The following is a 15,235-nucleotide window of genomic DNA, read 5'->3' on the forward strand; positions in this document are numbered from 1 at the left end:
ATGCTCTGGGGACCCAGGTTTGAATCCTGTCACAGCAGATGGTGGAACTTGAATTCAATAAAAATCTGGAATTAAAAGTCTAATGATGACTATTGTTGATGATTGTCATAAAAACCCATCTGGTTCACTAATGCCTTCAGGGAAGGAAATCTGCCATCCTTACACATGATTCCAGCAATATGGCTGATTCTTAAATGGTCTAGCAAGCCACTCAGTTGTATCAAACCGCTACAAAGCCTCCAAAAAGGAATGAAGCTGGACGGACCACCCAGCATCGACCAAGGCACCGGAAACTATAATGGAAAACTCAGCCCTGTTGACCTGGAAAAGTCCTCCTTACTAACATGTGGGGGCTAGTGTCAAAATTGGGACAGTTGTCTCACAGGCTAGTCAAGCAACAGCCTGACATTGTCTGTAAGATATGATTCTGTGAAGATGACTATGTCCCAGACACCACCTTCACCATCCCTGGATATGTCCTGCCCCACCGGCAGGACAGCCCAGCAGAGGTGGCGGCTTAGTGGTATACAGTTGGGACGGAGTTGCCCTGGCAGTCTACAGCATCGACTCTGGACCCTAAGAGGCCTCATGGCATCAGGTCAAACATGGGCAAGGGAACCTCCAGCTGATTACCACGTACCGCCTCCCTCAGCTGATGAATCAGTCCTCTTCCATGTTGAACACCACTTGGAGGAAGCACTGAGGGTGGCAAGAGTGCAGAATGTACTCTGGGTGGGGGACTTCAATGTCCATCAGCAAGAGGGACTTGGTACCACCACTACTAACCGAGCTAGCCGAGTCCTAAATGACATAGCTGCTAGACTGGGTCTGCGGCAGGTGGTGAGGGAACCAACAAGAGGGAAAAACATACTTGACCTTATCCTCACAAACCTGCCTGCCACGGATGCATCTATCCATGAAAGTATCGGTAGGAGTGACCAGTGCACAGTCATTATGGAGATGAAGTCCTGCCTTCCTATTAAGGTTATCCTCCATCATGTTGTGTGGCACTACCAACATGCTAAATGGGATAGATTTGAAACAGATCTAGCAACTCAAGACTGGGCATCCATGAGGTGCTGTGGGCTATCAGTAGCAGCAGAATCGTACTCAAATACAATCTGTAACCTCATGTCCTGGCATATCCCCCACTCTACCATTACCATTAAGCCAGGGGATCAACCCTGGTTCAATGAAGAGTGCAGGAGGGCATGCCAGGAGCAGCACCAGGCATACCTAAAAATGAGTTGTCAACCTAGTGAAGCTATAACACAGGACAACGTGTGCGCAAAACAGCATAAGCAGCAAGTGATAGACAGACAGAGCTAAGAGATCCCACATCAGCTCTAAGCTCTGCAGTCCTGCCACATCCAGTTGTGAATGGCAGTAGACAATTAAACAACTCAATGGAGGAAGAGACTTCACAAATATCCCCATCCTCAATGATGGAGGATCCCAGCACGTCAGTGCAAAAGATAAGGCATTTGCTACAATCTTCAGCCAGAAGTGCCAAGTGGATGATCCATCTTGACCTCCTCTGGAGGTCCCCAGCATCACAGATGTCAGTCTTCAGCCAATTCGATTCATTCCACGTGATATCAAGGAATAGCTGAAGGTACTGGATACTGTAAAGGTTGTGGACCATGACAATATTCCAGCAATAGTACTGAAGACTTGTGCTCCAGAACTTGCCCCGCCCCTAGCCAAGTTGTTCCAGTGTAGCTACAACACTGGCATCCACCTGGCTATGCGGAAAATTGCTCAGGTATGTCCTGTACACAAAAAGCAGGACAAATCCAACCCAGCCAATTACCACCCCATCAGTCTACTCTAGATCATCAGTAAAGTAATGGAAGGGATCATCAACAATGCTATCAAGTGGCAATAACCTGCTCACTGACACTCGGTTTGGGTTCTGCCAGGATCACTCAGCTCCTGACCTCATTACAGCCTTGGTTCAAACATGGACAAAAGAGTTGCACTCCCGATGTGAATTGTGAGTTACTGCCCTTGACATCAAGGTCACATTTGACCGAATGTGGCATCAAGAAGCCCTAGTAAAACTGGAGTCAATGAGAATCAGGGGGAAAACTCCTCACTGGTTGGAGTCATACTGAGCACAAAGAAAGATGGTTGTGGTTGTTGGAGGTCAATCATCTCAGCTCCAGGGCAAAAGTGCAGGAGTGCCTCAGGGTAGTGTTCTCGGCCCAACTGTCTTCAGCTGCTTCATCAATGACCTTCTTTCCATCATAAGGTAAGAAGTGGGGATGTTCGCTGATGATTGCACAATGTTCCGCACCATTCGTGACTCATCAGATACTGAAGCAATCCATGTCCAAACGCAGCAAGACCTGGACAATATCCAGGCTTGGGCTGACAACTGGCAAGTAACATTCGCGCCACACAAGTGCCAGTCAATGCCCACATCCAACAAGAGAGAATCTAACCATCACCCCTTGACATTCAATAGCATTACCATCACTGAATCCCCCACTATCAATATCAACATCCTGGTGGTTACCATTGACTAGAAACCGAACTGGACTAGCCATATAAATACTGTGGCTACAAGAGCAGGTCAGAGGCTAGGAATCCTGCAATGAATAACTCACCTTCTGACTCCCCGAAGCCTGTCCACCATCTACAAGGCACAAGTCAGGAGTGTGATGGGATACTGCCCACTTGCCTGGATGAGTGCAGCTCCCACAACACCCAAGAAGCTTGACACCATCCAGGACAAAGCAGCCCGCTTGATTGGTACCACATCCACAAACAATCTCTCCCTCCATCACCGACGCACAGTAGCAGCAGTGTGTACTATCTACAAGATGCACTGCAGGAATTCACCAAGGCTCCTCAAACAGCACCTTCTGAACCCACGACCACTACCATCCAGAAGGACAAGGGCAGCAGATGGATGGGAACTCCACCACCTGGAAGTTCCCCTCCATGTCACTCACCATCCTGACTTGGAAATATATCACTGTTCTTCACTGTCGCTGGTCAAAACCATGGAACTCCCTCCCTAACAGCACTGTGGGTGTACCTACCCAACATGGACTGCAGCAGTTCAAGAAGGCAGCTCACCACCACCTTCTCAAGGGCAACTAGGGATGGGCAATAAATTCTGGCCTAGCCAGCGAAGCCCATATCCCGTGCATGAATAAATAAATAAATGCTTCCACATCGTGGGTGTCAGTTCACATATCTGCCTTCTGGTATCTGGATGTAATTTTAGAAATCACTGGACATACAACAAAGCAATTGGATTGGATAACATGTTCAGGGAAAAGTCAAGCCTGAAGGTGTCCTCAGTAAACTGCAATACGTACTGCAAGTTATAGTAACACAAGGAACCTGCGGTGAGGGTTACCCAAACAGTAACCGTGGTAACAATTTAAATTAATTTAATTACAGAAGGGGTACACACTTAACACAAGTTGAAAAATGTTCAGCAGAAAAGTAACATGCACAACCAACACAATTAACTGTGAGATCTTCAGGAAAAGCATTTCATTAAAAAGCTGCGTTTGTGTCAACATTTACATTTATTTCAGAGGAATTTATTCTAATATTAAATCTGCAAAAAATTATATGGAGTTGCTTAATTTAACAAATTGAGTTTTAAAATAGCAAGTGGTGATGATTTATTTACAGGCTCATTGATTTTACAGCCCAGCTCATGAAAGCAGAATTTAAGACTGGGATCTGTAGAAGAGGAATTGATTGAGGAGAGGAAGTGTTTATGCATTAAATGGTGACCGTGAATCTGACAGGGCTGTCACCCAGCTGCCATGCTGATACAGTAATGCACGAACCTTCACCAAACTTACAGTACAGTACTTACAGTAACACATGAACCTGTAGGGCAGAGCTGTACCAGTTTCTTGACTTTGAGGTCAGCACAGATGTGTATCATGGAGCCATGTATAAAGTTTAAAACAATACTGTCATTCATTTATGTAACATGATAGCCAGGGCTCAATAATAGCACGCTTGCTTCGAAATCAGAAAACTGTAGGTTCAAGTGCCACTCCAGGATTTAAGCTTACAATCTGGGCCGACACTTCAGTGTGTTCAAGACAGTACTACTCTGTGTGAGGTGCTGCATTTCAGATGAAAGATCAATTACCTCAAACATAAACTGTGTTTCTCTCTTCACAGATGCTGCCATACCTGTTGAGCATTTCCAGCATTTTCTGTTTCCATTTCATATTCACAGCATCCACGGTATTTTGCTTTTGTAACATGTCTTGGTGCTCTGAATTATCCAACAACAAAGCAACTAACATGTGAAAAGCAGTTTCCAAATGGCCAGTTGTCTGAGTTGTCTGGGATTTGAGGGACAAAGCGTGTGGTCTCAGAGCTCGCACTGCTGCAGAGAACATCAGCAAACTGCAAGGCTGACAATAAATAGCCCAGCAAACCTGTAGGGGGCAGCACAAATCTACAATTCACTGGCTGTCAGTGGCTGACAATTTCAAACCAGCCTGTCCATTTCTCAATGTTGCAGCTTGATCATTTACTGCCACACATTACAGTTCAATGGAAGATCTTCTCCTTTAATTTTAGACACAAAGGAAAACATGTTCATTGTGCCTTATAGAGTTTATAAGTTACAGCCCTGCTCAACTCAAAATCAAACATCAAACCATTGGGGGAAAATCCTCAATCGACTGGAAATGTAAAGGACATTTTTACTGGTTAATGAGCTAATTTGACAATTTAATTCAACAGTATTAAATTAAAACATAATTATAGGCTCTGCTAGTAGATACATGTTTAGATAAAGGCATTGAAACCAATAGAAAGGATAATCAAATAGAGGGTGTATGAGAGGCAGGTTAGGGTATAACAGTCGGGGTGGGCATAACAGGCGAGGGAGTGTACAACAGGTAGGGTGAATGTGACAGGTGAGGGTGTGTACAACAGGCAGAGGGCAGTGTATCAGGTGGAGGTGTGTACAACAAGCAGGGTGCAGTGTATCAGGCAAGGTTGTGTACAACCGGCAGGGTGCAGGAAAACAGGTGAGGGTGTGTACAACAGGCAGAGTGCAGTATATCAGGCGAAGGTGTGTACAACAGGCAGGGTGCAGTGTATCAGGTGAGGGTGTGTACAATAGGCAGGGTGCAGTGTATCAGGTGAGGGTGTGTACAACAGGCAGAGTGCAGTGTATCAGATGAGGGTGTGTACAACAGGCAGAGTGCAGTGTATCAGATGAGGGTGTGTACAACAGGTAGGGGGTGTATAATAGCCCGAATTATGTATAACTGTCAGGGTAGGGTATTTTAGAGAAATGCTACCAACACAGGGCCCAAGTCCTGGTCTCCCAGATTGTTTGGAATGGGTTTGAACCTGAACTTTCTGACCAAGCAGAAGGAATGGCAACCACTAATCCAAAGGTTTGCTAAATGACAATGGTCAGAGGAACAGAGGAGGAAGAAGGAGAATATAGAGAGAAGCAGGAAAACCAGTGAACAGGAAAAGTTAGTAAAGTGGAGAGAAACAGTGTGGTACAGAGAAAAAGGAAGGCAGGTTTGAAGGGGAGTTGAGAGCGAATAACAAGGAGAGTATATAAAATGATACCGAACCTGGTGAGAGTGTGAATTCACTCGTGTAGATCAAATTTCAGCCCTTTGTGCAATTAAGCTGAAAGTGCAGTAAGCTAATTGAGCAGAAGATAGTAGCACTCTGTACTTCCTACAGAGTGGCAGAAACGTCAATTGAAGAGGTGTTGATGAATGTGTGAAAGTGAAGGAGAAAAATATGTAAAGGCACAGAAATATTGGGATCCAGATGGAGGGAGAAAGGAAAAAATGGACAGGTGAGAAAGAAATAGATGCTAAAGAATGAATGTGACACCATTGTTAATTCAGGAGAAGGTATTCATTTCCACCAAAACAACTGACCAGAGTTATAATATGTGTGAAAATTGGATGCAAACTTCTCCCAGGAGTGGCCATCCATTCAGTAAGGTAGCTGTGTACTTATAATTCAGTTCACAGGCATGGCCATGTCTAGGATTTCCACTACCTGGTTTCCTGGCTGCTTGATAACTGAACAATAAGAATCCAGAAGAAGTTTTTAACTCACCTGTGGGGCAGTGCATCCAACTCCCACCCTGACCTCTCTGTACTACACTTTTCTACTGAAGTTCAGTCTAAGCTCGAGGAGCAGCACCATATCCCCTGATTAAGCATTTCCAGACTCAACATCAGGTTCAACAATTTCAGGTTGTAACCTTTGTAATGATTCTTTTGTTGCCTTTTACACCTCTGAGATCCATCTTTCATTTCTTTCCTTGTCCTATTACCAGCCTCTTTTGGTCTTGCACCATTATCACTTTTGTCACTTAATCACTCCCACCTATCACAGACATTCAATTTTGATCTTTACTCAACACCCCACAACTGCCCAACCTTTTCCCAAGCCTTGTGCTTATGTATAAATGGTATTAATACCTAATAGCTCCGATGGAAAGTCATCAACCTGAATCATTAACTCTGTTCCTCTCTCCACAGATGCTGTCAGTCCAGCTGAGTATTGCCAGCATTTTCCGTTTTGTTTCAGATTTCCAGCATCCGCAGTATTTTGCTATTGTACACAAGAGCTAGTCCATTAGCTGTGAAATCAAGGAGCACGTCTTCACACAAAGGGTGGTAGAAATCTGGAATTCTGACCCCAAATGGCTGTGGATATTGGGGGGGGTGGTTGTCAAATGAAGCCTTCATGACTAAAACCAATAATTTTTTTGTTGAATAAGTGTACCAAGCGATATGGAGCAAAAGTGGATAAATTGAACTGAAATACAGACCAGCCACAATTCAATAGAAAGGTAGAATGGGATTGACTGGCTGAATGGACTCCTTCCATTCCAATGCTTCACATTGAGCTCAAAGATGCCTCTAGTCATATTAACACCACATTTGGCCTCAGCCACTCTGCCCTGGAATATGGAAAAAGATTAGCCCATTCCCAACCATTATCCAGTGAATAACTGGAAAGTATGGGTTGCCAGGTGAGGAATGTATCCAACTCAGTCCTGATGCTTCTCATGTTATCGCTTACTGCCTCCTGAAAGAAGAATGGTCATTTAGGAGCACAGAAAGGCAGAGCAGTCCTATCCCTGTGGAACCATATCCCAGCAAGGAGCCTTTAAGGGAAGAAGGGAGAAAATTATTTACGTGGAAAAATAAAGAAAGCAGAGCCTGATGCTGGACGTGTTATCTCGCTGAGCACTAAAAATAATATTTAATTTATATAATGCCTTTCACCACCTCAAAATGCTTTACAGTCATTGGATCACTTTTGAAGTGTAATCACTGTTGTAATGTGCAAGGTTCAGCAACAAGCTCCCACAAACCACAATAAAAAGATGACCATCTGATTTTAGTGTTGGACTTAGGGGTAAAAGGTCACTAAAGAGTAAAACTGATAAATGTACCAGCAAAACTGTGCCGAACTGGCTCTGCACTCGCCAGAATGAAACTCCAGTTGTACTAGTACCAGCAGTACTATTTTTTGACTGTTTTTGAACAGGCCTAAACTGATTATTCAAAAATAGTGTCATAGAATCTTTGACATTCACCTGAGAGGGGAGGTGGAGCCTCAGATTAACTTTTCATCTGAATGACTGCACCTCCGACAGTACAGCATTCCCTCAGTACAGCATCATGGATGGGAGAGTATAGGGTGCCCACCAGAGATTTCATGGTGAGACAAGGCAGGGAAAGTCCCTCTGCAGAATTGTGTTGAGTTGGGTGATGGGGGTCTCAAACCCTGGCATTCTTTGTTGGGACTGTCGAATGCCGTGTTGGAGGGGTGAGTATAGTTTGTTCTTGCTCCCTGATGAAACAGTCGATTGTATACCTATTCCCCTCTATAAACCACCAAGAGAAACTAAAGGCAGAATTGCAGATAACATTTCCTGGAGTTGCTTGCAGTTCCGAGGCGTGCCACACAGGGTCGCCAGAACATAGTCCTTTCACTGGAGGTCACAGTCCCGAGCTGGGCTCTCCAGACTCCATTCCTTTGGGATCATCCCTGAGAATTCTGTGGGTGACAATTTCAGGCAAGTGTTGGTCCTTCAGCAGGGACAGTCATCCACCTCATTGCCTCAGGATATGAACTGGTGAAGATTAACAGCACATCAAAGTTCCACCAAGTACAAGAGTGATTTGGCTTGGCCTAAATAGCCAAGTGGTTATGGTACTGGGTTTGTAACCCCAAGATCAAAAGTTCAAATCTCACAATGGCAAATTATGAAACAACGTAACTTCATGTGAAACAAATGGAAACGGGTTTGTACTTGAAAGAGTTACAAGAATGATTTGGCCCCCCTTTTAGCACAGCGAGCGAGTTTATTGAATGCTGGAAAAAAGATAATAAATACCTGGAAAAACTCAGCAGTTTTGGCAGCATCAGCGGCGAGGAACACAGTTGACGTTTCGAGTCCTCATGACTTCCAGCATCCGCAGTTTTTTTGTTATTATTATTGAATGCTGGATTCTTTCTGTGTGAGGTTAGGGTTGCCAACTCTGGCTGACTGCATTCCTGGAGATTTCATCACTTTGACCTCCCAACTTGAAGCTGCTTTGCCCCCCACAATCGTCCATTGCTCCCACCCTGACAGGGCATCACCACCCCTGGCCAACTCACCCTCACCCCCAACCACCCTCACACCCCACCCACCCCCTACAACCACCCTCACCCCCAACCACTCCCACCTTCCCCCCTCACTCTCACCACCCTCAATCTCACCCCCCCTCCCAACCCTAACCCCCACCACCCCCCACTCTCACCCCCCCTCCCAAACCTCACACTCCCCCCACCCTCACTCTCACCCCCCACCTTCACTCTCCCCCTCCCCCCACCCTCACTCTCACCCCACCCTCACTCTCACCGCCCCACTCTCACCCCCCACCCTCACTCTCACCCCCCACTCTCACCCCACCCACCTACCCTCACTCTCGCCCCCCACCCTCACTCTCGCCCTCCCCACTCTCACTCCCACCCCACCCCCCACCCTCACTCTCACCCCCCACCCTCACCCCCCACCCTCACCCCCCACCCTCACCCCCCCTCCCACTCTCGCCCCCCCCCACTCGCACTCTCGCCCCCCCTCTCGCCCCCCACTCGCACTCTCGCCCCCCCACTCGCCCCCCACTCGCACTCTCGCCCCCCCACTCGCCCCCCACTCGCACTCTCGCCCCCCCACTCGCCCCCCACTCGCACTCTCGCCCCCCCCACTCGCCCCCCCACTCGCACTCTCGCCCCCCCACTCGCCCCCCACTCGCACTCTCGCCCCCCCCACTCGCCCCCACTCGCACTCTCGCCCCCCCACTCGCCCCCCACTCGCACTCTCGCCCCCCCACTCGCCCCCCACTCGCACTCTCGCCCCCCCACTCGCCCCCCCACTCGCACTCTCGCCCCCCCACTCGCCCCCCACTCGCACTCTCGCCCCCCCACTCGCCCCCCACTCGCACTCTCGCCCCCCCCACTCGCCCCCCACTCGCACTCTCGCCCCCCCCACTCGCCCCCCCCACTCGCACTCTCGCCCCCCCCACTCGCCCCCCACTCGCACTCTCGCCCCCCCACTCGCCCCCCACTCGCACTCTCGCCCCCCCCACTCGCCCCCCACTCGCACTCTCGCCCCCCCACTCGCCCCCCACTCGCACTCTCGCCCCCCCACTCGCCCCCCACTCGCACTCTCGCCCCCCCCACTCGCCCCCCACTCGCACTCTCGCCCCCCCACTCGCCCCCCACTCGCACTCTCGCCCCCCCACTCGCCCCCCACTCGCACTCTCGCCCCCCCCACTCGCCCCCCACTCGCACTCTCGCCCCCCCCACTCGCCCCCCCACTCGCACTCTCGCCCCCCCCACTCACCCCCCACTCGCACTCTCGCCCCCCCACTCACCCCCCACTCGCACTCTCGCCCCCCCACTCACCCCCCACTCGCACTCTCGCCCCCCCACTCACCCCCCACTCGCACTCTCGCCCCCCCACTCACCCCCCACTCGCACTCTCGCCCCCCCACTCACCCCCCACTCGCACTCTCGCCCCCCCACTCACCCCCCACTCGCACTCTCGCCCCCCCACTCACCCCCCACTCGCACTCTCGCCCCCCCACTCACCCCCCACTCGCACTCTCGCCCCCCCACTCACCCCCCACTCGCACTCTCGCCCCCCCACTCACCCCCCACTCGCACTCTCGCCCCCCCACTCACCCCCCACTCGCACTCTCGCCCCCCCACTCACCCCCCACTCGCACTCTCGCCCCCCCCACTCACCCCCCACTCGCACTCTCGCCCCCCCACTCACCCCCCCACTCGCACTCTCGCCCCCCCACTCACCCCCCACTCGCACTCTCGCCCCCCCACTCACCCCCCACTCGCACTCTCGCCCCCCCACTCACCCCCCACTCGCACTCTCGCCCCCCCACTCACCCCCCACTCGCACTCTCGCCCCCCCACTCACCCCCCACTCGCACTCTCGCCCCCCCACTCACCCCCCACTCGCACTCTCGCCCCCCCACTCACCCCCCACTCGCACTCTCGCCCCCCCCACTCACCCCCCACTCGCACTCTCGCCCCCCCACTCACCCCCCACTCGCACTCTCGCCCCCCCACTCACCCCCCACTCGCACTCTCGCCCCCCCACTCACCCCCACTCGCACTCTCGCCCCCCAAACCCCACCCACCTACCCTCACTCTTGCCCCACCCACCCTCACCCCACCCACCCACCCACCCTCACCCCCTACTCTCACCCCCCTACTCAGCCCCCCACCCTCACCCTCGCCCTCGCCCCCCACTCGCACTCTCGCCCCCCCACCCACCTACCCTCACTCTCGCCACCCATCCTCACTCCCCCCACCCTCACTCAAACTGAAGCTCCCCTCTCCACAGCTGACTCAGTGCACCGTGCACCACATACCCTCCGTTATTTCTTTATTCCTCTGCACTACCACAAGCTCCCCGCTCGCTCTTTTTCCTCCTGAATGTACATCCAAGTTTTGTACTAGGGCGTTGGACTCCACCTATGCTTCGCAAAATCGCGCCGCGGGAAGGATTGAGGCAGACCCCCTGGGGTATTCGGGGTTTTTTTTTGGATCTTCCAGCCTTTCACGGCGTCTGTCCGATTAGCTGGGAAGGATCCCCTCTCAGCGCCTGCACCGCGCTGGGTAACCTGCCCACTTGTGGTGGAAAGGAGACTCCCTTTTCTGCTTCACAAAAATTAAATCATTTGAGTGATATCGCCAGATGGATAATGAACGATCTTTAAATGATTTGAGAGCAGCTTGGCTTGGCGACGGCGAACGATTTTTTTTTTGTGTGTGTGCTTTTGAGAGCAAAAGTGCAACCAAGCTCTACTTGACCCTATCCTGAGGCTCACACTTTCATGGGGTGGGGGGGCGGGGGGTAGGTGGGGAGGCGGAGGGAGAAACAGATTTCAATGCTAATAATCCCAGCCAATACGTGGGAACAAAGGCGGACAGTGCAGAAGCTCACACAAGCTGCCTGGTAGGGAGGGAGGGGGGCAGATGAAGGAACTCAGGTGGAGGTAGGAGGCAGGGGGAGAGAGTGGAATAAGTTAAGTGAAAATAAACTTCCCTCGCGTTAAATCAATCAAATTTAATTGGCAATTTGTATAAGCAAGTGACCAATACAACTTGAGCTAAAGCTATTGGAGGGAATTGGGGTTGGTATTGGAAGTCCGGCTCAGCTAATTATTGGCTGTTCTGTGGCGGATGAGATGCTAAGATTTACTATCCACAAAGAGAGGAGCAGCAGACAATTCATTAAGCAGACGGCTTGTAAATTAGAGCTAAGTTAACCTGATTTCCCTTAATTAAAACATCTTTTCTCGTTTACGATGTGGATATAAGTAGATCTCAAGGGTTTTGAATTTCCTACAACAGCAGATGGTCAGGGGTAGTCACAGATAATGGTTAACGCATTCATAGGACGTGCATAGTCAATCCACCAGCGGATTAACTTCATAACACAAGGAATTAACACTATCGAGACCGAGGTTGGGGGAGGGAGAGAGCCGGGCCGGGCTGGGACAGGACGGGACGGGATAGGACAGAGCGCCAGCTAGCTCAGGATGGGCCCAGCTCTGTGTTCATGTATATCTGTGAATGACTGAGTGTATGTGTGTTAGTGTATCTGTGAGATTGTGTGGGAGATTATGTGAGTGTATTTGAGTGTGAGAGTTTGAGTGCTTCTCTTTTCTCTTCAGGAAATCCTCATTACATTGGTTTAGGTGACAGTGCCCATTGCTGCTGTTGCTACTTCATTGCCAGGTGGGTGAGGAGATGGTTGATCCACTCCTAGCCTGCTGCCTAAAGGCTCTTGGACATTAATCTTAGCCAGTGCTGTAGAGTCTGTGCAGAATGAACTTGACTTTGTGATGCCACAAGGGCAGGGACTCAGCAGATTCGGTGTCTCATTGTTGCATATGGTTCCTATGAAAAAAAATGCCACATACTGATACACATGCATGCTCACACTCACACTCACAGTGAGATGCTAACGGACAGATACACACAGTGAGATATTAACACAGTCTCACACTCACAGTGAGATGCTAATATGTACTCTCACACACACAGAGATGCTAACACACACTCACAAACAGTGAAATGAAACATGCAATCTCACTCGCAGTGACATGCTCACACTCACACAAGGAATGAGATGCTTACACACAATCTCACACTCACAGTAAGATGCTAACACACACACACACGCAATGAGCTGCTAACACACACACACTCATACACACAGTGAAATGCTAAAACACACTCTCAAATTCTCTGAGTTGCTAACACATTCTCACACTCACATTGAGCTGCTAACACACATATACACATTCTCACATACACAGTGAGATGGTAACACACAATCTCACACACAGATGCAAACTCACACACTCAATCAGAGAGATGGTAACACACAATCTCACACACACACTGAGATTTTAACACACCCTCACACACACATTGAGCTGCTAACTCACACTCTCACACTCAGTGAAATGCAAACACGCCCTCACACCCACAGTGAGATGGTAAAACACACGCTGACAAACGCACTTCGCGATGCTAACACACTCACACACACAGTCAGATGCCAACACACACACACACAGTGGGATGCTAACATGCACTCTCACACACACTGTAAGATGCTAACACATACTCTCACACACAATCAGATGCAAACATTCTCACACACACAGTGAGATAAGAACACAGACTCTCACACACACAGTGAGATGCTAACACATTCTCTCACACAAACTGTGATGCCAACACACACTCTCACATAAACAGTGAAATGAAACACACAATCTCACACTTGCAGTGAGGTGCTCACACTCACACAAAGACTGAGATGGTAACACACAATCTCACACTCACAGTGAGATGTTAACAAAAACTCACACACACATTGAGCTGCTAACACACACTCTCACACTCGCAGTGAAATGCAAACACACCCTCACACCCACAGTGAGATGGTGAAACACTCTCTGACAAACACATATCACGATATTAACCGGCACTCTCGCAGTCACAGTGAGATGAAAAACACTCTCAAACAAAGAGGGAGATGGGAACACACAATCTCACTCTAACAGTGAGATGCTAACACACACTCTCACACACACAGTGCAATGTTGACACACTCACATACACAGTGAGATGCTAACACACTCTCTCACACGCACAGTGAGATGCTAACACACATTCTTAGGCACACAATGTGAAGGTAACACACTGACACATGCAGGGAGATTCTAAAACACACTCTCACACTCACAGTGCGATGCTGACACATTCTCACAGAGTGAGATTCTAACACACACTATCACACACAGAGTGAGATGCTTACATACACACTGTGAGATGCTTACACACTCACACACACAGTGAGATGCTAACAGACACTCTCACATGCACAGCGATATGCTAACACACACTCTCACATAAACAGTGAAATGAAATACACAATCGCACACTTGCAGTCAGATGCTCACACTCTCTCACACAAAGACTGAGATGGTGACACACAATCTCTCACACCCAGTGAGATGCTAACACACACTCTCACACAAACTGTGAGTTGCTAACACCCTCTCTCACACGCACAGTGAGATCAAACACTCAATCTCACACTCACAGTAAGATGCTAACATGCAATGTCTCATACTCAGTGAAGTAAAACACAGAATCTCACACTTGCAGTGAGGTGCTCACACTCTCTCTCACACAAAGACTGACATGGTAACATACAATCTCACACTCACAGTGAGATGTTAACACAAACACACACACATTGAGCTGCTAACACACACACACTTTCACACTCACAGTGAAATGCAAGCACACCCTCACACCCACAGTGAGATGGTGAAACACTCTCTGACAAACACATATCACGATGTTAACCAACACTCTCGCAGTCACAGTGAGATGAAAAACACTCTCGCACAAACAGGGAGATGGGAACACACAATCTCACTATCACAGTGAGATGCTAACACACACTCTCACACACACAGTGCAATGCGAACACAGTCTCACATACACAGTGAGGTGCTAACACACTCACACACACAGTGAGATGCTAACACACACTCTCAGGCACACAATATGAAGGTAACACACAGAGAGATTCTAAAACACACTCTCACACTCACAGTGAGATGCTGACATATTCTCACAGACAGAGTGAGATTCTAACACACTGTCACGCACACAGTCAGATGCTTACATACACACACACTGTGAGATGCTTACACACACACACACACACACAGTGAGGTGCTAACACACACACGAACAATGAGATGCTAACATACACTTATACACACACTGTGATATGCTAACACACACTCTCACATAAACAGTGATATAAAACAAACAATTGCATGCTTGCAGTCAGATGCTCACACTCTCACACAAAGACTGAGATGGTAACACACAATCTCAGACACACAGTGAGATTCTAGCACACACTTTCACACTCACAGTGAGATTCTGACAATCTCACACTCACAGTCAGATACTAACACAATCTCTAACACAAACAGTGAGATGCTGTAACACACTCTCACACACACAGTGAGATACAAACACAATCTCTAACACAAACAGTGAGATGCTGTAAGACACTCACACACAAAGTGAGATACTAACACAATCTCTAGCACATACAGTGAGGTGC

Source organism: Carcharodon carcharias, chromosome 15 (assembly GCF_017639515.1).
Source record: "Carcharodon carcharias isolate sCarCar2 chromosome 15, sCarCar2.pri, whole genome shotgun sequence".
Lineage (NCBI taxonomy): Eukaryota > Metazoa > Chordata > Chondrichthyes > Lamniformes > Lamnidae > Carcharodon > Carcharodon carcharias.